We start from the raw sequence: 25,770 nt of genomic DNA, 5'->3' as shown, positions 1-25,770 counted from the left end.
TCTATATTTCTATGTTGTCAGCTTAGCAACTTTGTGGTCATAGGTAGGCAAATCCCTTCGCCTTTCTGAGCCTCAATTTCTTCACCTGTAAAATGGGAATAAAGAGGAGTACCTCCCAGGATGGCTGTGAGAATAAGAATGAGATCATGTCTATGGAAGAGCTTTGTAAACTGCGAAGTTTTGTATCAGTCCAAGTTATCACCATCATCCACAGCAACATCATGGCTGTCTCATAGTGTCTAGAAGGGGAGCCCCAGGGCTGGGGAAGGTCCAGAGGAGAGAGGGGCTCCCAGCCCGACCCTCTGACTCTGCGGGACTCAAAGCCTCTCTAATTAACTCCCCCTGGCAGGAGTTTCTTGCAGGACATGTTTGCCTACCAGCAAACGCCAGGTGAGGTTTCCAGGGGCCGCCCACTGGCCCTGACACACGGGGGAGGAATGATGATTCACCGGCCCTCTAACAGCCTCGCTGACAGGCCTTCTGGCCCAGCCCGGCAGGGGCTGGAGAGGGCTGCCAAGGGTGCAGCGGGGCCATTAGGGTTTTCAGCAGCCGAAGAAAGGTTAGATATCGGAAGAGAAAGAGAATGCAGAGATAAACGGGGGGCAGGCATAAAAAGGGGAAAGGAGGAACTGAAAAAAGAAAATAGAACAGCGGTCACTTAAGGGCGTTACGGGGAATACGGAGTTGTTCAATTGGCGTAGAGTTTGTTTTACAAGATGAAAAAGCTCTAAATCTGTTGCACAAAAATGTGAACTTAAAATTTAGTTAAGATGCTAAGTTTTATGTTTCTGTGCAATTAAAAACGTAATTTGAAAATTTTTTTAGATTACAAATGAACGGGGAGAAGAATGGAGAGGAAGAGAAAAAGAGAACAAGGGAAAGGAAGAAAGAAGACCGGAAGGGATGAAAAGGAAAAGAGATGTCAGAAGGGAAGAAAGAGAAGTCAAGGAGATGACAACAAAGAACAGAAACACAACAAACGCAAGACGGCCGCCAACATCACCGCTTTCTCCCGGGGGCGCGGGGCCTGATGGGGCTTCCTGGGGGCGCGGTCGCTTGTGACGTCACAACGCCGCGCCGTCCCTCTGCCCCCGCCCCGCGTCTCCGTGTTGTGAAATCGCGCTCCGCAGTGGTGGCTGAAGGCTCGGCGGGCACCTCTCTCCTTGGGTGGTTGCGAGTCCCTCGGCCTCTGGCCCTCTGCCCAGCCAGCCCCGGCGGCGGAAGGCGGTAATTGCCCAGAGACGCAGCACTTATCTGGGCTGGTTGTGCAAGGCGCGCGGGAGGGAGGGCCCGGGGCGGTGGCTCTCACGCCTCAGCGGCCAGGCATGCGCGGGGGCGAGCGCCGGGCGGGGGGCGCCTCGGGGTGTTCCCGCCCGAGACACCGCCTCCTTTCGCGCCTGCTGTACTGCCACCGCCGAGGGCTGGGGACCAGGAGATCGAAGTGCCCACCCCAGCCATCTGCTAGGATATGTGATGTTGGACCAGTCCACACACTTGCTCTTGGTTTGCTGGCACCTCCTTTGTATATTACTTGAGGTAAAAGTCACACTGTCGTGGTTCTTGTGAGCACTAGAAATGTTGCAGGTGAGCCGTCGGAGAGTGCTAGGCAAAGGTACAGGTGAATGGAGGGCACGGTAGAATTCTACGTGCCCGGCTTGTCAGTGGTTCAAACACGGCTAATGAAGTGTGCCAACGACCCTGATGACTGTGGAAAGTTGGCCTCCCCTTCCCCCCGTGGTCTTTAGTTTCCTCTTCTGAAATTGCATCGTGATGACCCCCATTTCACCAGTCTTTGAAAGGATTAAATGAGGTCAGCCCCTGAGAAAGTGTGAGGGATCTGTCTGCATCAGAATGTGCAAGCACTGAAGGCCGACTCCTTTCCTTCGGTTCCCGTGATAGCAGGCACCCCTGATTTTCTTCCCATCTCTCTGGCTGCTTCTTCGGAGCCTCTTTACAGCCGAATCCCTTTCATATCCCTTGAGAATTGGTGTGCCTGGAGCTGTCTCATCCCTCCAAGTCTTCAGGGCCCACAGCCACATGCAGCCCAGACCTCAGCTGAGTAGATATTCACACCTCCACTTAGGTCCCAAGGGAACCTCATTCAACGTGACCCAAGTTGAACACATCTTTCTGTCCCAAATCCAACTCGGCTTTACATTCGCATGTCAGAGAGAAACTTGAGACATTCTTAAAGCTTTCCTCTATCCATCCTTCTGCTATCCAGTCACTAAGTCCTGTCCTTCCTGCCTTTTTAATGTCCTTTCATTCATTTTCCATTTCCACTAAAGCTGACCCAGTCTTGGCCACAGTGATATTTTTCACTTAGGAGATTGTAGTAGCTTCCTAATGTGTCACTCACTCATGTCTTGCTCTTCAATCCCTTCTCTACATTGAAGGCAGGGTGATCTTAAAATACCAATCTTGTCACTTAGCTATGATATGAATGTTTATGTTCTCCCAAAATTTATATGTAAAACCTAAACCCCTAGTGATGGCATTAGAAAGTGGGACCTTTTAGAAGGTGATTATAGGCCCTTATAAAATAGGCCTAAAAGAGTTCACCATCTATCAAACCGGTGCCCTCACCAGACATAGAAGCTGCCAGCTGTCCTTGATCTTGGCTTCCCATCCTCCAGAACTGAAGAGCAAATTTCTGCTGTTTGTAGTCAGTCAGTGTATGGCATTTTGTTGTAACAGCCTGAGTAAACTAATGCCAATCCGCATCTGTTTCCTGCACATCTCTGTAGTTCGTCTTCTGTTACCTACCCTGCAAACTCTAGTGGCACAGAACCTATTTCTGTTCTCAGGGTGCCAGGCCTCTGGGTCTTCTCACATGCTGTTCCCTTTGTATGGAACACTGTTCGGCTCTCCCATACTTGTCCTAAAAATCACCTAGACATTTCTTTTGCGTAGCTTTTCCTGACCTCCCAACTTCTGACATAGGCACACCTCCTATATATAAGCTCTGTGGTGAGTTTTTTTTGTACCAATGTGATATAACTGGGTCTAATTTTTAATTAAAATTCATAGATAAGTATCTGGAAGGATATCTGCCAAAATTTTCATAGTGATCATCTCTGGGTGATGAATTTATAGGATATTTTAATTTTGTTCAATTTTCTTACCTGTTTGTTGACTAAAAATTTTTATCCAGGATAGATTGGGGGTATTTGGAGCTACAGTACTTGCCAGCTTGAGAAAGGAGGGACCTAGTTTGCCAGGGCAAAAATACCTCTCACCTGTATGCACTTCATATACCTAGCAATGCCAGTGGGAAGGGAAAACAGTTGCTTCTTTGGTAGATAGACGTGGATACCGAATGAATTTTCACTCATTGAAGAACTTGGCTTGGGAATTTCTATACTGGTAGTATTCATTGAGGCCTTGGAGATCTTCCCATTCCACTCTCTCATCTTGGAACCCCAAGGATAATTGGTGACTTGCCAAACGCCAGATCACACAGGAAGATGATGGCAGAGCTGGTATTTGGACATGTTTCCTCACTCCTTGGTTGCTACTCATTCCAATATATGTTCCACCCATTCCCAGCAATTTATGCAAGGCTGTCTATATATACACATGGGGCGGGGGGGCTGATCCTTGAGAAGTTGATCAGTTTAGCTCCTCCACTAACCTATGTTCTAAAGAGGAATATTCAACACTGTAGCAATTATGTTCTAAAATGCACTACTTTCTGTAGAGAGCTATCTCTGTGCCAAGTACTTTTCTATAAGTTATTCTTTTACTTTTTTATTTTTATTTTATTCTTCCTGCAAAATATATATTAGTGTCCTTTTGCCCTATTAGGAAACCGACATTTAAGGAATTTAGGTAACTTTCTCAGGGTTACTTAAAAGGCAGAGCCAGGATTCAAACTGCCACTCTTAGGAGACCCCAGCCTGCCTCAGTGTTGATCCATACTGCTACAGCAGAGATGTCCCTTTTTATAGTCTGCAGAGAGGTATTTTAGAGACCCACACGAAATGGGAGTTAAAGGTTTTCAGGGTCCTCAATTCATACTTTATTCTATTGTGTTGTACGGAATAGTTCAAACCATGAACTTGTACAGAGGCCTTCGATTTACTAATTGCGCAACTATATGTTCTCTACCACTTGTTAACTGTGTAACTTTAGACAACTTACTTAACCTCTCAGTGTCTCAAAGATTCCTCAAGTGCACAATGTGGATAATAATAGCTCCTAATTCATAGAGATATTACAAAGATGAAAGGAGTTACCACGAACACACATAATACAGAGCTCAGACATAATGAGCACTAGTATTACTACTCCTACAAAGAGTTTATGATATGCCAGGTCCTAAGAAAGTAAACGAGAAAACAGTGGCATAGACTGTCCTCTCCTGAAGGAACTCATCCTATGAATGGAATATGCTAAAATTGTATGTAATTACAATTTAACAATATGGCAATACAGTGACAGGTGCATGTGGACACTCCAGAGAGATATGATTTGTCCGAGGGAACAGCAACATTAGGACTTGAGCCTAGCTCTTTTGAACCTCTTTGTATACTTCCTCATTGGCTGGGAATTTGCCTGTGGACTGCACACATAAGCATCTCCTAACATCTTCCCACATGGCGCCAAAAAGAGGTTCCTAAGGCCACAGCTGCTCCAGCTAATGATGTTATTAACATGTGGAGATAGTCAATAAACATTTGCTGAATAAGTCAATGAATCAAAGGCACTAGTGAGAGCCCAGCCAACTTTCTCCTCGACTCTCACCTGCTCAGCATGTGGGCTGCAGGCAATGGTAAGGTAAAGCAGTCTTACACAAGCCCTGAACAGCTAATCACTTGCTTCTCATCTTCAAGCACAGGTGGTTTATTGGGGTGTCACCATTCACTGGCTCTTTCTTTGCCACAGCAGTTTCTGATGCCCTCAAGGGAAATTTTAGTTCACTCAATAGAATCACTCCACAATTAGGTTATTTTGTATGCATCCAGCTCCCCAGAGAGGATGGTGAATCAGCCACAATTCCTGCCTTTAGGGAGCTCAGTTCCAGAAGAAAAGATGAACAGGGACAAATTGCTGTTCTGCAAGGGAGAAGGTAAACAGGACCCCAAGAAATGGACAGACCAAAGGCAACTGGAATCCAAGTAACAAGTGCTCTCATGGAGACGGTGGGAGGCTGCATAATGGTGCCAAAAATCTGTACGTTCTAATCCTCAGAACCTAGCATGTTATCTTATATGGCAAAGCAGTCTTTGCAAGCATGACTGAATTAAAGGTCTTCGCATGGGGAGGCCATGCCAGATTATCTCCGTGGGGCCTAAATATACTAATTTCTGTAGCCATAGGAAACTAACACTGCTGACTATAGGCGCTCTAGTTGGGTTTTACACATGAACTCTACTGCCCGGGTTTAAATCCTGGGCCACCATTGTCTGTCACTGTGGCTTTGGTCAACTCGTCTTTGTGGGCTTCAGTTCCCTCATTTACAGAAGAGAAATAATCCACCACCACCACAAAGGAATGATGTGTAGGAGATGCACTAAAAGTGCCCCATTATTTGGTTCTCCTTTCTTTTCTGGGCATATGGGAGTCTTCACTTTCTGTCCCTTGCAATAAGGTGGCACCACATGGCTTGTTGTGGCCAGTGGAATGTGAGCAATGAAAAGCTTCTGGGGGACCTGGGCCACCTGACCACTGTCTCACATGTGCCTGTGGGCGTGTCACTCAGCTCTGTCAGACTCAGGGAGGAATGAACCTCTCAGGTCTCCTCCAGCACTTTAGGATTTGAGTATCGTAGCAAAATGAACAACAGGCCATACAGACAGAGAAAAGATCTGAAAGGTGCCATGGGGACGCATGAAGCATGTGGAATATGAGGTATGGGTTTATGTACTACAAAATGATAGTAGATACACCTGGATAAACTCGGTTATTGTAATCGATAATTTAATTTATTATTGCAAATGACAACTAGATTTGCAGCTAAAGCTTCTTTTAGAATAAATGTACTTTTAAGTGAATTCATTTAAAGAAAAAGTACTGACTAATCTCACAGGTAGTTTGGGGATATGGTGGAAAACATAAAAGAGGAATCACAAGACTGAAATCACAGGCATGCTCCTTGACACAATGAAAAGAGTGCATACCTGTAATCCCAGAACTCAGGAGACTGAGGCAGGAGGATTGCCATGAGTTCGAGGCCAGCCTGAACTGTATAGCAAGACCCAGTCTCAAACAAACAAACAGTAACAACAACAACAACAAAAAGTGTGGCTTTGGAATTAGGTAGGCCAGGATTTCATTCACTGTTTTTGTTTTATTTTGTTTTTTGAGACAGGGTCTCACTATGTAGCCCAGGCTGGCCTTGAACTCATGGCAATCCTATTGCCTCAGCCTCCCAAGTGCTGGAATTACAGGCATGTACCACCACGCCCAGCTTGAAGCTAGGGTTTCAATCCAGGTCCTCCACTTGTCCTGTGACTCAAGATCACTGGAAGTGTTTCCTTATTACTTTTAATAGGAATCACCATGTCAGCCTGTAGGGTACATGTGAGGATTAGGACTTACTTTCACTGTTATAGCCTTATATTCTTGCTTGCTATCACTACCTGTGGGTGCTGACCTAGTCTGGAAACTAAAGCCCAATCTAATCCACAGAGCACAGCCAGACCAGCTTCTGCCTCCCATGAACTCCCAGTCCAGTGCAGCAATTGACACAGACTCACAGATCCATGGCCTACTGCCCAGGTACCACAGGAGACAGGATACAGGCAGACACAGAGGGATGGAGATGCTCCCAGGAGAGGGAAAGGAGCCACAACTGGACCTTGCGCCATGAGTAAGATTTCAAGAGGCAGAGGGCAAGGAATGCATACCATGTTCCTCACTCTGAGCCTTAGTTTCCTCCTTGATAACATATGAATAATAACCGCCTACTTTTTTCTCTGCTGCTGGGAGGATTAAGTAGGATAAAGCATAGGAAACACCTACCACAGTGTTGGGGTCATATCAGGTACTGGCTAAACAGACGCAATTACTTTACATTGTACGGGATAATGAAGCCCCGGTGGGTGGCCTCCTTCCACAGGGAACTGTCTTCTTCGCTGTGACTCACCTCCAGGGGACTGCCAAGGGGCAAGTGTGTCCCAGGCTCCTGGGCAGGTTGGAAGCATCCAGTTCCCTGAGAAAGACCTTTATTCAAAAGATATCAGTGCTTGAGGGAGCTCACTTCTACTCATACTTCATGTTGCAAACATAGACCCTGGTCCTAAAGAGAAAAAGAATAATTTCTCCCCGGTCAGAGCTAGGCCCCAAGTCCAGATTTCTACCGTCTAAGGAGAGATACACCATGTCTCTGAGTCAGCCCAGGTTCTCCCAGCCTTGTCTTCAAGGGACTGCTATGCCAAGCCCAGAGAGACCACCTAGGAAGAAGCAGGAGGCCAGAATTTTAAAACAGCTGGTTCTCCCTCTAGGCCTTGGAATTGTAAGACTGGAAGGAGTGGGTTAACCATGAAAAGGCTACTGCTTATAATCTCAGGCATCAGAAGGCTGAGAGAAGATGAGTTCAAGGCCAGCCTGGACTACCTAACAAGTTCAAGGCTGTCCTAGATTATATACTGAGACCCTGTCTTTAAACATACACACACACACACACACACACGCACGCACGCACATGTGCACACACACGTACACCCAAGTGTAGTGGCACATGCCTGTAGTTCTGGGTGCTCAGGATGCTGAGTTAGGAGAATTGCAAATTTAAGACCATCCTTCTCAAGACCTCATCTAAAAAAAAAAAAAAAAAAAAAACCAACCAACAAACTGTGGTGGACTGACAACTGGTGGTCAACTTGTAACACTCGGATGAACTGAACCAGCATGGTGCTGGGTGTGGGAGGCCCACCTGAGGATTGTTGCCAGCAGCATAAGAGGCAGAACTAGAGACAGAAAAGTTTAGAGGCTGTTGGGAGGCTGTTAGAAGCTGTTGGGAAGCTGTTAGGGAGCTGCCGTTTCTCTTGGGCTATTGTGAGGGAGGACCTTGTCATTGCTGGCTTTCCTGATGAACTTGGCTGTCCTCTTTGGAGGAGGAGCTTGGGATCTCGTCCCTAAGAATGGTTGCAGTTCACTTTCAGGGAGCTCCGGTCCTCACTTTGAGCATCGCTTCCTGGCTCTGGCGGGGAAGATGGTGCACTGCTCAGACACCTGGAGAATCTTGCTGCGTTGGCTTTCCTGGTAGGAACTCGGCTTTCTTCATCATCGAGGAGCTAAGACCTCACTGTCACTGGGGATGGCTGTGGTACTTTTCTAGTGAGCTCTGGTTCTTACTTTGAGCATCGCTTCTCAGCTCCAGTTCAGATCCTTCAGCTGCTAGCACAGATCCTTCATCCCACTGGCACAGACTTTTTAGCTTTCACCGCTGACCTTTAGGCCTTCCCAGTGCATATCCATGAGACAGTCCTTCATGAGACATTGTCATGGGCTCTAGGCCTCCAGTTAGACTCATGGGAGGCATTGTTGTAGGCTCAGGGTGTTCAGCTGGACTCATGCAGGACATTATGGTGGGATCCAGGCCCTCAGCTATATTCTTTGGTCTTTAGCATGTGGACAGATTTCCTGCACTTTCTTTTTCTGTATAATTCTTTGGGTGACTAGTATAGATAATCTTATAGATATGTGTACTGTATTATATTGTTGCCCTTGCAAAACCCCAAACTATAACACAAACATAAAATAGGGTGGCATAGACTAATAAGAGTGGGCTCTGCCAGGATTCTGGCTGCCCCTTCTGGGTTAGGTGTTGATTCTTATATACTTGCTGGGGCTGGGGATGTCCAGGGGTCCTAGGAGGAGCCAGCCTAGTCAGAATCAGAGAAGGACACATGGGGAGTTGGAAGTTGCAATTCTCAGCCCTGTCACAGCAGGACAGTTAAGAGCAGGATGCAGACGTGTTTTACAAACTACCAGTCCCCATCAGTCAGTCTCCACAGGCCATTCCTCCCAGGCCATGAGAAGAAAACAATGAGACGTAGCCCAACTTCACCATCTCTCACCAAAGCTGAGCGATCACAGGATCCCCACCGTGACACAAGTGAAACAGTTACTCAAGTCATTGGTGGAAAAACAGGCATATGTCCTCTGTCTTCATGACTTTCTCTTTTCTGGGATAAAAAATACTCAAACACAACTTAAAGAGGAAAGATTTATTTGGACTCAGGTTTTAGAGGTTTCAGTCAATGGTCAGCAGGCTGCAAGGCAGAAAGGATATGGCAGAAGGGCCTACTGTGAAAGAAAGCTGCTCACATATGGCCAGTAGGAAGCAAAGAACTGAAGAACTAGGGGGAGGTATATATATCTATATGACATCCTAGACCTAAACCCTAACAGCCTTTTATCTGAAGCACTTTTCCTTCCCATGCGGACTCTACATGCCCAGTAGCAAAGCCTTCCCTCATGGGCGGGTAGAAAACAAAGACCAAGGTGAAAAGAAAAAGGTGAAAAGAGGTGTAGAGCATGTAGTTAAGGGCAGTCTGTGTTTCCCACAGGGCAAATGGTTCTCTCCCTTTCTTCCTACCTCACCTTGCATATTGCCACTGTGTCTGGCAGAGGCGGTCTCCACAATGTGTGTCCACAATGTAGGTCACATGTGTGTCTTCCAGGTCCCTCTTCTTGAGGAAGGTCCATGTTCCAAAAGAAGAGGAACAGACCTCGTGATTTCTTTAAAAAATTTATTGACAAATTTTATGCACCATCAGACTTATCTATGTGCACAGATAGTGGGCTGATTTTTAGCAAACTTCTAGAGGTGTTCGGTCATCACCGTAGTCCAGTTTCAGATTATTTTCTATCATTCCACCAAGACACCGCCTGCCCCTTTGCAGGCAATCCCCATTCCCAGCCCCAGCACAAGCAACCACCAATCTGCTTTCTATTTCCATGGCTTTGCTTTTCCTGAACATTTCATATAAACAGAACCATACAATAAGTGTGTTCTTTTGTGCCTGGCTTCTTAGCATAATTTTTACGGTTATCCATATCATAGCATTCACTGTATGAGGGCTTCACCCCTTACCTCATGCACTTTGTATCCCTGGTGCCCCAACAGGCACATAGTAGGTGCTCAGTAAGAGGCCAAAGAATCTCACTGGGAAATGAGATATCCTTCCAAAATGAGAGCAGAGATATGACAAAAAGAAAATTCCAGTCAACTCTAAGTAGTTATGGAGTAGGCACTGATCTTCATGCCAAGCCAATGATGTGAATTTGTCTTAAACCTCTGGTTGTACCACCGTTGAAGAGTCGTCTCCTGACTTCAGAGGTGTATGCTACCACAACCCACCCATTTGTTTTGAATCTGCCCTTCCCCCACCCCATCCTGCTCTGAAAATCATGACTCATTGCTCTGAGATGAACTCTCCTTCTTCAACTCTCAAGTGGCTGAATTGCCTGAACTAGTTGAAGAATGATACTCCAGATACAATGTGAGCTCCTTAAGAGGAAAACAGCTCTGGAGTCAGCTATGGCAACCCCTACCAAGAGCTACTCTGACTCAGAAAGATAAGAAATTAGATTTTTCTTCATCCCTTGGTACCAGATTCTTTCGTATAGTTGACATTGTATAGAAACATTTTATAGGAAATAAAAGCACTAAACAGTTCTAGGACTTCCAGCCTCAGACCTAACTCAATTCAAACATCCACTGAGTCTCTCTTAGCTCAGGTATTGTGACAACCATGAGTTGAGGGGGCAGGAGTGTACAAGGTGTGATCTAACTATGTGATGAATGTATATATTTTTTTAAATGTATTATAGTAAAGAACACATTGTCATTAATCCCCCTCAAAATACTCCCCCTCACTTCAATAACTTATCCCATGATTCTTGCCACTTTCTGAAGCAAATCTGGGAGTCCTCTTCGATGAGTATCTTTACTAGTTGAGGTTAAAAACAAACAAACAAAAAAGTGAATGCTGTTGCCCAGTGCCATCCAATGGAAAAGCAAGTTCATAAAGACATTATAGTGTGTCCTCCTCCACCATATTTACCAGATCTTGCACCATGCAACTACAGCTGTTCCCCCTTGTCAAAATGACCATGAAAAGTAAACATTTGGAATCAATAAAGAACACTGAAGCAACAGTGATAGTGCAACACTCATGAAAGAGGAATTCCAGAGCTGCTTTACAAAAGTGGCAAGAACATAAGTATATTTAAAGAGAGAAAGAGTATTTTGAGGAGAGTTAATGGCAATGTATGTTTTACTGTAATAAAACATTTAAAAATGTAAAAATTCAGCATATACTTCAGTCACACCTTATATAAATTCCTGCTTTTTATTCTGACATATATATTTTCATACACATGTGCATATATATACACATACATACATATATTCATTTGTGTATGTGCAAATGTGTGTAAATTATCTACCATTTTGGCTGAGCATGGTAGTTCACACCTGTAATGTCAGCCCTAAGGCTGAGGCAGGAGGACTTCTGTGAGTTCAAGGCTAGCCTGAGAAACATAGTGAGTTCAAAACTACATAAAGAGAGCCTGTCTCAAAAAAAAATTCCAAATATAATTTTTGATTTTAACCACGTTTAAGCATACAGTTAAGTATCATGAATTACATTTACAATGTACAACCAGGTCTTTCTAGTCCCAAAATGTTTTCATCATTCCAAACAGAAATGGTGTAGCCATTAAGCCATAATGCTCCAATTTCTGTCTTATGAATTTGCCTATTCAGGATATATATTTTGTATATGTGGAATTATACAACTTATGTCCTTTTGCATCTGGCTGCTTTCACTGAGCATGTTTTCAAGATTCATCCATGTTGTAGCATGTATCAAAACTACTTTTCTTTTTTAGGATGAGTAATATTCCATTGTTTATATACACACTAATTTTGTGTATCTGTTCACCTGCTGGACATTGGTTGTTCTCACCTTTTATCTATGTTTGAATAGTGCCTCCTTGTGCAGGCATTTGTTTGAATGCCTGTTTTCATTTTTTTTTCAGTACTGAAGGTTAATTGAACCGATGGGCCCTCTACCACTGAACTACATCTCCAGCCCTCTTCATTTTTTTGACAATGTCTCACCAAGTTCCAAATTTTCAATTCTCCTGACTCAGTCTTTTGAGTTGGCTCCACACCCAACACTTCATTTTTCTGGGTATATACCTGGGAGAAGAATTGTTGGGTCAGATAGTAATCATATGTTTAATTTTTTGAGAAACTGCCACACTGCTTTCAACTGCAGCTGTATTATTTTACATTTACACCAGCAATGTATGAGGTTCCTGATTCTCCCTATTCTTTTCTTTTCTTTTTTTGGTACCAGGAATCGAACTCAGGGCCTTGAGCTTGCCAGGCAGTCACTGTGCCACTGAGCTATATCCCTGGCCTTCCTCATTATTTCTAACACTTGGGATTTTTTTCATTTTGCGATTATTTTTAATTATTAATTTTACTTATTTTTTATTAGTCCATGTTTGCAGTACATAATGTTTACATTCCTTGTGGGAAGTTGATACGTGTACATAACACATCTTAATTCCTTTTTTCATCACTCTCCTTTCTCTCCTCTCCATTTCTTGATCCTCTTCCCATTTGAGAAAGGTCTATCTCTCTACTTCCTATTATCTTTTATTTTGCTCCTTATAGTTTGAATTTCTTATGTAAGTGAAACCATGCAGTATTTGTGTGTCTGATTTATTTCACTTAATATTACGGTCTTAAGGTGCACCCATTTTCTGTATTTCTTTATTATACCCATCCTTGTAGGTATGAAGTAGTAGCTCACTGCAGTTTTGATGTGACTTTACCTAGTGATTACTGAGGTAGGACTTGCTTTCATGTGTTCGTTGATACTTACGTATCTTCTTCAGACATCTGTCTGTTCAATCCTTTGTCCATTTTTAATTGGATTGTTGGCTGTTCAGTTGTAGTTCTTTATTTTGAATAGTAAATCCTTTATTTTGGATCTATGATTTACAAATATTTTCTCTCATTTTGTGGATTATCTTTTCACTCTGTTGATAGTGCCCTTTCATAGTCAAAAGTTTTTTTGTTTTTTTGGTTTTTTTTGGTTTTTCTCCGGTACCAGGAACCGAACTCACGACCTTGCGCATGCCAGGCAGGCGCTTTTGCCGCTGAGCTAAATCCCCAGCACCCATAGTCAAAAGTTTTTAATTGTGAGAAAGTCTACTTTAGTTTTGTGGTGTACTCTTTATTTTTTTGCCTATACTCTTGGCATCATATTTAAGAAACCAAATCCAAATCCAAGGTCATGGTGATTTGCTTCTGTGTTTTCTTCTAAGGTTTTTCAGTTTTAGCTCTTACATTTAGATATTTGATGAATTTTTAATTATTTTTTGCATATGATAAAACAGTCCAACTTCATTCCTTTGCATGTGGATATGCAGCTTTTCTCCAGCACCATTTGCCAAAGAAACTTTTCTTTCTCCATGGAATGATCATGGCACCCTTGTCAAAAATCAGTTGAAGCTGAGGGCAGTTAGTATGCATCTGTAATCTCAGTTAGACAGAAGCTGAGGCAAGAAGATCTCTTGAGGCCAAGAGCTCAGGGTCAGCCTGGGCAACATGGTAAGACACAGCTTAGTACAATGAATCAAATCAATTGACAGAAACTGGGGGTATAGCTCAGTGGTAGAGCATGTGCTTAACATGCATACAGCCCTGGTTCAATTCTAGCACCAATAAATAATTAATTGACCATAGATAAGAAAGTTTCATTCTATTCCATTGGTCTGTATGTTTGTTGGCCTACTTCATTGTTCTGTATGCCATTACCACACTGTCTTGATTACTATAGCTTTACTGAAAGTTATGAAAATCAGAAAGTTTCCAACTTTGTTCTTCTTAAAGATTGTTTTGGTTATTCTGAGTCCCCTGAAATTACATATGAATTTTAGGGTATGTTTTTCCATTCCTGCAAAAGAAACTATTGGTTTTGATGGGGACTGCATCAAATCTGTAGGTCAGTTTAGGTCGTCCAACTAACAGAGCATGTTTTTCCATTTCTCAGGTCTTCTGTAATTCCTTTCAGCAATGTTTTGTGGCTTACAGCGTACAAGTCTTACACCTCAATTAAATGTATTCTTTTCTGTTTCCTTTTTCTGTGCATCCTAACAACAGTTCATTAGCAAAGCACTGTAATAACCTAAACTCATATTTTACCATGGAAGTGGCAGAATTCCAAAGAACCTACTGATGGAAGCAAGAACAGAAAACCTCAATGGTAAGGTATGAGGGAATCAATGCCATAAAGGAAGTCTATCTAAGACATTGTGAAGTACATCAGTTCAAGTATACATTCACTATGTGATTTCATGGCCCCTGAACACTTACTCTGTGCCATGCTCTGAGCTGAGGTAGTACTGAATCACTCATAACCTCTACTTACTCAGACCTACAGAATGCTGCAGAAAAAAAAGAACGATTTTAAGACATTGATAAGCTATACTTCAGTTTCACTGCCAGTGAAATAGGGATGATGATAGCACAACCTCCTAAGGTTGCAGTTAAGAATTTAATTTAAAATGGGAAAAGCAGGGCTGGGGATTTAGCTCAGCAGCAAAAGTGCCTGCCTGGCAAGCGCAAGGTCGTGAGTTCGGTTCCCGGTACCGAAGAAAAACCAAAAAAATTAAAAAAAAAAATAAAATAAAATGGGAAAAGCAGTTAGACTAGTATCTAGTACATATAAGTACTAATGTCACTATGGCCTTGATCACTCTTTCTGAAATCTATCTGATCAATTAAGATTAATTTTCACTGAAAAAAAATGAGGTTTTAATAATTTTCTCTGGAATTTATGATGACTTTCAGCTTTGCCATTTTCTTTTTATGTCTGGGAACCAATATATCCTTGGAAAGCTCTTGAAAAACTCACAAGACTGTGCCTCTGGTCTCGAATCGATAAAGTGGCCCTCCCCAGAGCAACCATGTAAGGCTGCACAGAAAGGTTTCACTGCATGGCTCAAAGGGAAAACAGTCTTGCAGACTATGAAGCAAATACCCTCAGCCTATCTGCAGAAATGTGTAGTGCAGCAACCCTGGCCCTGCAGTCAAGTAAACTGGGGATTACCACACAAATTGGTAAAGATCATTCCCAGTTTACGGATGTCATATTGGCACTGGAAAAAGCAGACATATTTCACTCTGCAGAGATGTAAGAAAGGCATTTCAAGCAGAAGGGTCAATGAGAGCCAAGGCAAGGAATATACTTGAAGAAGAATGAGTCTGTTGGGTTGGAGCCAGAATTCCAGGCTTACATTTACTTATTTTGTAGGCAATAGTTACTTCAGGATTTTACAGATGGATGTATCATAAACAGAACTATGCTCAGGGAAGTCCCTCTGGAATCTAAAGAGAGAGAAGGCAACCAAAAGTAAAATGACACTGGGGATGGAGTAGCCACTGGCCATTAAACTAGCACCCACATAAATGTAGTGGACCTAACTTAAAACTCCCAGCACCATGTTATTCCTCTCCCCAGGGCAGGGTTGGGTCAGATCCACAGGCTGCAGTTCTGCTTCCTGCCCAGAGCCCCTGGGAACCAGGAACATTGATTTTCAAGGAAGTTGGTGGTCAACAGCTAGGCAACCTTGGTCTTATGGAGATCAAACCTGTGATTCCATGTTGGCACTGCCGCTTGCTAGCTGGAGATGTGTAGCCAAGTCCCAGAGCGGACACTTGCTCAGGGGTGAAAGTAAAGCATAGGAAGAAGATATAGACATAGATTCTGGGGCCATGGACACTGAAGACACTGTATATCAGTACAGTATTTTGCATTCCACATTGTGCCAGTTCATCTTAACTGTCAACTTGACCAGATTAAGAGACTCTTGGACGGGATTGTGTGGGTGCTGTACTCATCAGTGGGCTAAGCCACTAATGTTCATAGCTGAAAGTTCTGTCAAGTGGTGGGGCCCAGTTGGAGGCGGGTCACCAGGGTATATCTCTTGCTAGTGCTCTTTCCCTATATTCTGCTTCCTGGCCACCAAGAAGTGAGCAGCTTTGCTCCACCACATCCTTCCACCAAGATTTTCTTGTCTTGGAGCCAGCTAACCAAGGACTGAACCTTCCAAAACTGTGAGTCAAAATAAATACTTTCTCCTTTAGGTAGTGGATGTCAAGTAGTTTGTCCCAACTGAGTGAGAAAATCTGGGCAATATACACATCATTAGGCAACCTCAGAAAACCCATGTTTTGTCCAGCACCATACTCTGAGAGGGGCTCAAAGCTAAAGAAGTGAGCTGTCATGATCACAAGTGTTTAAGAGGGCTCCATTTGGAAGAAATGTTATAAGGGAATTCCATTATTGCTTGGGGTGGAAAGTTTGAAAAATATGTCCCAGATTGCAGAATTCTAACCTACACTGAAGATGATTGAGTATATTGTCCCTGTGTCTGTTTTCTTCTTGTTCTGGTGATTTTATTGTGCAATACCTGGATGCTCCAGTTCATGAGAATTTCTTAGCATATCACAAGGTTTATAAGAACATGTTTAGTGGGTTTAAAGCCTATGTGAATAATCCATGATGATTTCATCTTGAGATCCTTAATTATATCTACAATAACTCTTCTTCCAATAAGGTCACAGTCATAGGCTCTGGGGGCTAAAATATAAATATGTCTTCTGTGTGTGTGTGGAAGTACCCCTCTAAATCCACTCACTAAGTATTGGCAAGCACTTGGGAAAATTATAGCCCTCACACATTGCCGATAAAAATGTACAGTGACGCTGCCTGGAAAAATCTGGTAGTTTCTGTAACAATAACATGAAGTTACTATATGATCCAGCAGTTTCACTATTAGGTATATGTTCAGTAAAAATGAAACCATATATCCACATAAGAGCCTATTCATAGATGTTCACAGAACCTAGAAAACTGACTCATAATAGTAAAATAATGGAAACAATACAAATGTCCTTCAACTTGTGAATGGATAAATAATATGTGTATATCCATACAATGAAATATTATTTAGCAATAAAAAGGAATTAAGCAGTGTTCCATGCTACAAAATAAATGAACCTTGAAAATCTTGTAGTAGTCATGCTAAGTGAAAGGGTCCAGTCACAAAGGGCCATATATGGTATAATTCCACTCATATTCAATGTCCAGAATAAGCAAATACATAGATACAGATGGCAGAGTAGTGGTTGTCTAGGGCTAGGAATGTGGAAGAGAAAAGATGAGATTAGGAGAGACTAATAGTAGGGAGATGACAAAATTGCTCTAAAATTGTGATGATGTATGTGCAACTCTTTGAATAAACTAAAACCATTGAATTATGCATCCTTCTGGATGGATTGTAAAGTATATGAATTAGATCTCAGTGAAGTTATTGTTTTAGTTAATAAATGTTTAGCCCTGTGGTGAGCTCATAGCAGGTCCTCAAGATACATGAGTGTTCTTCCAGCACTTCACCTGCCTGTGAACACAGTGGCAGGGGTCTGTTACAGCAGCCTTGCCTGGAGAAGATGCACAGGTTGAGAACATCAGATCAGCCAAGCAGAGCTGCCAGCCACACTCAAGCATTTCCTGGACATCCACTCTATGGAAAAAGCTGGAACGCTGGTGAAGATTCAGATATGAGCTGTTCACCCACCCTTCTCTCAAGGTGCTCTTTCATGCAATGAAAAGGAGCCTGGGCTTCACTTTCCAGCTCCTCCTTACTTGCCTTATTTAATTCCTCCCTTCTCATCTCTTCCCTCCATGCTCTGGAGAATTTTCTCAAGGAAAACTGCATTTATTCAATCATTATTCACTTATTTACCTTTGCCATCACCATATCCACACTTTTAAAAGAGAACACGTTGAACCTTAACAGATTTTCTAGGTCATTCACTCACAGGACAACTGCCCTTGACTGGGGGCCTCATGCTACAGATGGCGGCCTGAGATGCTGCAAGGGAGGGAAAGAGGTTTGTTCCTGGCCACAGGATGTCAGGGGCAGAAGCCAGAGACAAGCCATAGGCTTCTGGTTCCCATTTAGGGTTCTTCTTCTTTTAATAAGACATTGATCCCTGTTGTTGAGATAAAGGGATTTCTGACTGCCTATGTGCTCCTTGCTCCAGGAAGTCAGAGAGATGATGGTAGAGTGGTGAAGAGCCTGGATCCTGGAGCCAGACTACCTGGGTTTAAACCCTGCCTCCTCCACTGGCTGATTTTTGAGCAAGTTACTGAATCTCATTATACCTTGATTTCCTCCATCTTCAATATGAGGAAGAGGGAATTAGTCCACATCTCAGTGTTGTTGGAAAGAGTATATAATTTATTGTACATAAAATAAGCTACATAATGACTCAAATGACTGACAAGAAGGAAATAAATTCTGATTCACACTGAAACATGGATGAACCTGAGGACTTTACACATATTGAAATAAGCCAGCCATGAAAAGATGATCCAGCTTTTATCAAATTCACAGAAACCGAAAGTAAAATGGTGGTAGGCAGAGGCTCAGGGAGAGGGAATAAGGAGTTATTGTTTAATGGGTACTGAGTTTCATGTTTGCAAGAGGAAAAAGTTCTGGAGATACACTGCAGGACAATATGATGATGTATGTACAACTTTTTGAAGTTGAATGTATTCAACATTCTCTGAATAGTAATAAAATATTTTTAAGGATAAGAAACAGGATGCTGGTGATAGGATTTCCTAACAGCAGCAAAGTGAAGAATATCTGGAGTCAGCACATGCAGCTAATAAGCATTACTGAAGGCTTGCAAGTCCACAGGAAATTCCTTTACCACAGCAGAACAGGACTTGCTCAACCAGTGAATCAGCACAGAGCAAGCAAAAGCTCAGGGAATGCTCAGTGGGTGGATGGATGGAGGGATGGAGGGATGGAGGGATGGAGGGATGGATGGATGGATGGATGGGTAACTGACTCTAGAAGGCTGCAAGGAGGCTGTTCATACTACCTGCTGGGAGATGTGATGGGCTGGTTCATGAGACAGAGTGCCTGAATCCTAGGAATATGGAATGTGTGTTCACGCATGTCTGGATTGCATGTGTGGGTGGATGGGACTTAGAAGGCAGGTGGAAGAGACAGGAATCTTTGAGAGGCTGGTGAGGAAAGGTGAGGGGAAAGGGCTACAGGAAGTGAAAGTCAGAAAAGGGGGCCAGTACTGCTACCCTCACTGGCATCATCACAGCAGCTCGGACTTGGCCATTCTCTCAGTTCTGACCTCTCTCAAACAACACAGTGTGGGTCCCAAATGTAGATTAGCAGAAAGCTGCAGAGCTCAGCCATCCATGCTGACTGCTCTGAGGCCATTCCAGCTTCCATCTTCTACCATTCCTCCCCTCACCTGAAAGGATGGAACCTGCTGCAGACAACTCCTGTCTAGGTGGCTGCTCTACCCCCACCGTCTATTTTATTCCCCCTAAAAACTCTGCAAGTGGGCCATACAACGATTCCAATTTTACAGATGAGGACCCTGAGACTTGATGAGGAAAAGCAAATTGTCCAGTCACATCTTCAGCAGGGGCCAAGTTCTAACTTGGCCATTTTGTGCTGCTATAATAGAATATCACAGCTGGGGATATAGCTCAGCGGCATAAGTGCTTGCCTGGCAAGCCTGAGGTCATGAGTTCGATTCCCGGTTAAAAAAAATAGATTATCACAGATAGGTAATTTATATACACAGAAATGTATTATCTCACAGTTCTGAAGGTTGAGAAGTGCAAGACTGAGGAACTGAGTCTGCCCAGGGCATTCTGGCTGCAACAAAATGACAGAAGGCATCACATAGACAAATGAGAGCAAGAGGATTAAATGTGTCCTTTTCAAAAGGAAACCTGCTTCCCACAACACTGTCATTAATCTTGTCATTGGAGTGGTGCCACACCATTAGGTTCCACCTCCCCACACTGCTCGACTGGGGACAGAGTTTCCAACACATGAATTTTGGGGGATATATTCAGACCATGTCTTCCTTCGTCTTACAAACACATAAGGTGGGACTAGGGACTCATGTTCTCCCTCGTAGAGTGGTGGCTTTAAGGAGCTATTGAGATGATGGATAAGTTAATGTACTTGGTCTTGTTTCCTTGCCTACAAAGTGGGAGTAATAGTACTAACCAGTGTGAATTTAACCTGATGTTAGATCTTAGGGGTTTGGTATACCTCTGATATAAGAATCTCCAGTAAACCACATTTTTTTTTTTTTTTTTTGGTCTGCAACAAGGTCTTGATATACAGTTCAGCTTGAACTCACTTTGTAGGCCAGGTTGGCCAGAACTCACAACTATTCTCCTGCCTCGGCCTCCCGAGTGCTGGGATTACAGGCGTGCACCACCACACGGCTAAACCACAGCTCTTAACAGCAGCAGAATGATAAATTCAGGAACTTGCTAACCATGTTTTTAAAAAAACCAAATGACAGGAGGCCATACACTGATATCAAGCAATGTGATTTACATGGAAATAAGGAAATGAGGAATAAACAAAACTGGCCAAGCCAGGTGTGAAAAATAAGATCCTAAGGCAGTGGTATTTTTAGCAGTCATTTTGCCTGTCATTCTTATTTCATTTCCCTAACTCTTCGTGGGAATAGGTTTTTAAATAATTTGACTCTTGATCTTAAAACAAATCTCCATTCAAGGAAATTGACAAATGCCCTCCATTCATTATTCTTTCATTCAATCATTTGTCCATGCAGTAGACATTCACTCAGCACCTGCTTCAGCCCAGCACTCTAGTCCATGTTGGGAGTGCAGTGGCTACCACGACCCGTTCCTGGCACCAAGCGGCTTCTAGTCTAGCCCAGAAAACAGAGAAATTGGCCACCAGTTACAAGAAAAGGGGGATAGCTTCCCTGGAGAGGTGGCACATGGAGAGTCACCAATAAAAGTCTGGTGAGTCAAAGCCAGGTAAGAGGAAAGCAAGAGAGATGCCTGGAGAAAGGGAAAGTAAGGAGGAGAGTGGAGGAGGAGCCCAGAGAGCTGAGAAGGGTCCTCTAAAGAAGGATGGCACTGAACTGTGAAGCAAACTGAACATCTGGTTGAGCTAGAAAAAGGTGGGCAATGATAGGAGTAGGGTGTCCAGAGGCTTTTCATGTGCTTGTGTGTTTAGCTTTGTTATTTAGTGCTGGGACTTCAAAGGAGCTGTATTTTGAATTCAGTTCCATGCTTGGTCTGGGAAAGATCATTTTCACCTCCTCTGAGACTCAGAGAGGAAAGGAGACAAATCTAAGATTATAAACCTTAGGTCCTGGCTCAACACACACTGTAACACATTGAACAGATCCATCTTTAATCTGACACGGGGTCACAGTGCTTTCAGATTGAGGAACTTTAAAAGGACCTTGGGTAAACTGCATAAATGCATAGTGTGAACGTTAGTAAGGCTGTGGCTAAGGTTAAGGTCTGTGGCAGGAAGTCACAGTCTAAGAGTTAATGAATTCAAACTAAGGATGGTCATATTTGAATAAGATTGGTATGTGAGGCTAACCTAACAAAATCACACACAGCCCACATTCACCTGTGCCACCGCAGTAAAAGCAATATCTTTTAAGATTACAAGGACACAGGGGAACAGAAAAATGAAGTAGTTTTCAACTGGTCTCTTTCAGAGAGATCAGCTATGGAGTGGTTATTATCCTACTCCTGCCTAAAACCTACCTGAAATTTGGCAGTCTTTATTACAGATCTAAGATTCTTATGTCCTGTGACTTAGTAATTCCATTTCTGCAATTCTTATTCTAAAAGAAAAATAGTGACAGTGGTAAACACTTGTGTACAAATATATTCATCACTACACTGTTCATAATAATAAAAATTAGAAACAATTTTCTGTTTAGGTTGGGTTTCCCCAAAGCAGACCCTGCATGCAGCAAGGCTCTGAATATAAGAAGTGCATTTTATTTTATCATTTTATTTTATTTTGTCTTTTGAGACAGGGTCTCACTATATAGTTCAGGCTGGTCTTGAACTCACTATGTAGCTCAGGCTGGCCTTGAACTCCTGCCTCAGCCTCCCAAGTGCTGGGATTACAGGCATGCAGCACCACGTCCAGCAAGCAGTGCATTTTAGAAGTGATCCCAAGAAGCACCAGTTGTGGAGTAAGAAAGTAGGTTGGGGAAGGAAAGACAATCTGTAAAGAGTGAATTATCAGGGCAGGGGATATAGCTCAGCGGCACAGAGCCTGCCTGGCAAGCACAAGGTCATGAGTTCGATTCCTGGTACAAAAAAAAAAAAAGTGAATTATCAAGCATGCTTCCATACCTCAGAACTACTCTACCTGACAAGCCAGGAGGCTGGGTCCTTATCCACCAATTCCTTATCTATCATATATGCTTTCTAGGGACATTCTTCTGCAGCATTCATTTGGTTCTTCATGCAGGCTAAGTATTCTTCAAAGACAAAGCTTTACCTCCAGAAATCCATGGGTATTCACAGTTAGCAGCCTCCTGTGCAGCTGTAACTGCACTCAAACAGGCGGGGCACTGACCATGCCCAGCAATAACAGAAGGAAGGATGGATTATTACAGGGCACTACAGACCGCTTACTAGTCCTGCAAAAAATTGAATCTGGTGGAGAACAAAATGACAGCTATTGAAGATAACTAAACATAAAGCAAATATACACTTAAGGGTCACTTAAGTGGCCCTTAAGAGATTAGAATAAATGCTATAAAAGAGAACTTTCCAGAGATGAAAATTATGGCCTATGTGGAAACTGGAAGGCTTAATCATTTCCTATGTAAAAATCAATGAAAGAGATGCCATCTTAATATATTCTGGAAAACATTTCGAATTATAAGTAATACAAATAAAAATGAACCTACACAGGAAAATATACCACAAATGACAAACTTAATTTAACTTCAAACTGCAAAAGTGGTATAACTTCTGCAAAAGTGGTATAACAGATAATAAACCAATATCATCAGAGTTTTGAGAGTGAGAAATGTTGTGTACCAGTAAATTTATTGAGGGCCAGGTTGACTTTCGTATAGAAAAGAAACAGAGAAACTTGGGAGAGAAGTTTTACTTGTTTAAGGAAAGAGGACAGAAAGCCTAATGGATTTCTAAAGATAAAATTCTAACATAAATTATTATCTCATAGCCAAAAATGTAACATACAAGAAAACAAATGGAATATTAGAGATGCAAAAACTGCAAAGACTTAAGCTAACAGAATTAAAAACTATGTTTAACATGTATCAATAAATAAGAGGGAACTGAAAATATCACAAAAATATAAAATAAAATAAAATTTTAAAAACTGAAAATATGATCACAATCTATAAAGATAATTAAGGATTTATGGAATACTTCACCCAACAATAGCAGAATACATATTCATCTCAAGTTCATATGGAACATTCACAAAGATAGATCATATTCCAGGGCATAAGACACAGCCTAATAAATTTAAAAGAATAGGAATTATACAATGATTCAGACCAGAATGAAGTTAAATTAGAAATCAGTAACAGGAAGTTCCAGCTAGTGCAATAAAATAAGAAAAGAATAGTATATCTTGCTCTAGTTAAGGTTTATCTTAAAAATGCAAGGTTCCACAGGTGGTAGAGTATGTGCTTAGCACAAGGCCGTATGTGCAATCCCTGTCATCAACTCCCACCGAAGAAAAGCAAACTTGTTTAACATTTTTAAGAATCAAATTAACATTAACAGATTAAAGAATATGATTATCAGGCTGACAGTGGTGATGCATACCTGTAATCCCAGCCACTTGGGAGGCTGAGGCAAGAGGATCAGAACTTTGGGGCCAGTTTAGACAACTTAACAAGACTGTGCTTCAAAATAAAATATGAACAAGGCCTGCAGAGATACCTTAGGATCAGAGTGCTTGCCTAGCATGCTGGACAATCCCCAGTGTTGGGGATAGATATAGATATAGATTAGATATAGATTAGATATAGACTAGATATAGATATATAGATGTATATCACATATATATAACTTTCTAAATAGACACAGAAAAAGTATTTGAAGAAAATCAATATCTAGCCTATGACAAAATTCCCTAGCACTTGAAGTTATAAGGAAATATCTTAATACTTTAAAATGTACCCAATTATAATTAATTGTGAAACACTGGAAGAAACTTTTGACAGCAATGGGGATTAAATCCAGGGCCTTTAGACCCACCTCTTTTTAAAACTTTATTTTGAGACTAAATTGCCAAGGAAGGATTCGAACTTGTGACCCTCTTGCCTCAGCCTCCTAAGTGCTAGGATTACAAATATATGCCACCACACATGACAAAACATTCTTTCAAGACAGGCTCAAACAAGGATGTCCAGTATCAATTATCACTTCCATTCATCACTGTATGGAAAGCAATAAAGCAAGAAAAAGAAAAAAATATATATATATATATATATGGAATAAGCAGGAGTCATTACTTAGATTATGTAATTACCTACATTGAAAACCCAAAGACATTTCATATAAATTAAGTTTTTGAGAGTTAATGGGTACAAAACAAATGCTTAAAAACTATTATATATGTTCCCACTGTAACAAGTAGAAAATTAAATTTTAGAACAGCTAATATTTCCAATTTTCCCCCTTCAAAAAACAAAGTATTAGGAATAATTTTAATAAGACATGCAAGACCACTATGAAGAAAGAAATTATTGATAGTTAAAGAAAACCTTAAATACACATTAAATAAAACCTAAAGTATGTTCATGAGTTGGAAGTCTCAATATCATATAAACTTTTAGCCCTAACCACCAATTTATGGAAAATACAGAACATAGAGAAACGTGTTAAACTGCACCACAAAAATATAATGTAGAATATGGAAAACTCTACAAGATCAACTCAGTTCCTTTGGGGCTGGGGATTTAGCTCAGCGGCAAAGCGCCTGCCTGGCAAGCACAAGGTCGTGAGTTCGGTTCCCGGTACCGGAGGAAAAAAAAAAAAACTCAGTTCCTTCAACAAATTGCAAAGAGAAAATAAAAAACAAAACAGGAAATTATGCAGTAAAAGAGACCTCAAATCACTCAAAACCAGTTCTCAATAAAACATGAAAATAAAAAATACATATATGAGACAATTGGAAATTTGAACCTTGTCTTTAACAAGTTATCTAGCTGATCTTTATAATTTTAAGGAATTGCTGCTGTTTTTTAGTATAATATTGTTAGGGGTTTATCTTTTAAAGATGTGCACTGAAATATTTACAGATGAATTTGTATGTCTAGGATTTGTTTTAAACTAATATAAAAATAGGCAGTGGTGGCATGCGTGGTGGCGCACACTTGTAATCCCAGCACTCAGGAGGCTGAGGCAGGAGGATTGTTGCGAGTTCAAGGACAACCTAGGCTCCAAAGTGAGTTCAAGACCAGCCTGAACAGCATATCAAAACCTTGTCTCAAGGATGTACGCTGTCACCACTCCTGTTCAATATAGTTCTGGAACCACTAGCCAGAGCAATTAGACAGGAGAGAGAAATAAAAGGAATAAGGATAGGAAAGGAAGAAATAAAACTATCACTATTTGCAGATGACATGGTACTTTACATGGAAGACCCCAAAAACTCCACAAGAAGACTCCTTGAATTAATCAACAAATTCAGCAGTGTAGCTGGATACAAAGTCAACACCCCAAAATTGATAGCATTCCTATACACAAACAACATACAGACTGAGACAGAAATTAAGGAAACCATACCTTTCACAATAACATCCAAGAAATTGAAATATTTAGGAATAAATCTAACAAAAGAAGTAAAAGATCTATTCAATGAAAACTACAGTACTCTGAAAAAAGAGAT

At 41.9% G+C, this 25,770-nt stretch overlaps 1 long non-coding RNA gene across 9 annotated transcripts in view; it reads right to left on the bottom strand.

The window, feature by feature from the left end:
* LOC102021975 overlaps positions 1-25,770 on the bottom strand; it is a 69,437-nt gene that overhangs the window by 38,528 nt on the left and 5,139 nt on the right. For 2 of the 9 annotated variants that reach the window (XR_001233612.1, XR_001233614.1), the window contains exon 1: positions 1,004-3,040. The exons of 2 other annotated variants lie outside the window; for them this stretch is intronic. This is a non-coding gene — a long non-coding RNA (uncharacterized LOC102021975). Of the gene's footprint in view, positions 1-377; positions 875-1,003; positions 3,041-25,770 lie in introns of those variants that run through there. 5 more of the 9 variants (XR_001233615.1, XR_001233616.1, XR_001233611.1 and 2 more) reach the window with 3 other exon arrangements.

Source organism: Chinchilla lanigera, unplaced genomic scaffold, assembly GCF_000276665.1.
Source record: "Chinchilla lanigera isolate Chin_1 unplaced genomic scaffold, ChiLan1.0 scaffold00018, whole genome shotgun sequence".
Classification (NCBI taxonomy): Eukaryota; Metazoa; Chordata; class Mammalia; order Rodentia; family Chinchillidae; genus Chinchilla; species Chinchilla lanigera.
This window is presented reverse-complemented; position numbering and strand designations above follow the sequence as displayed.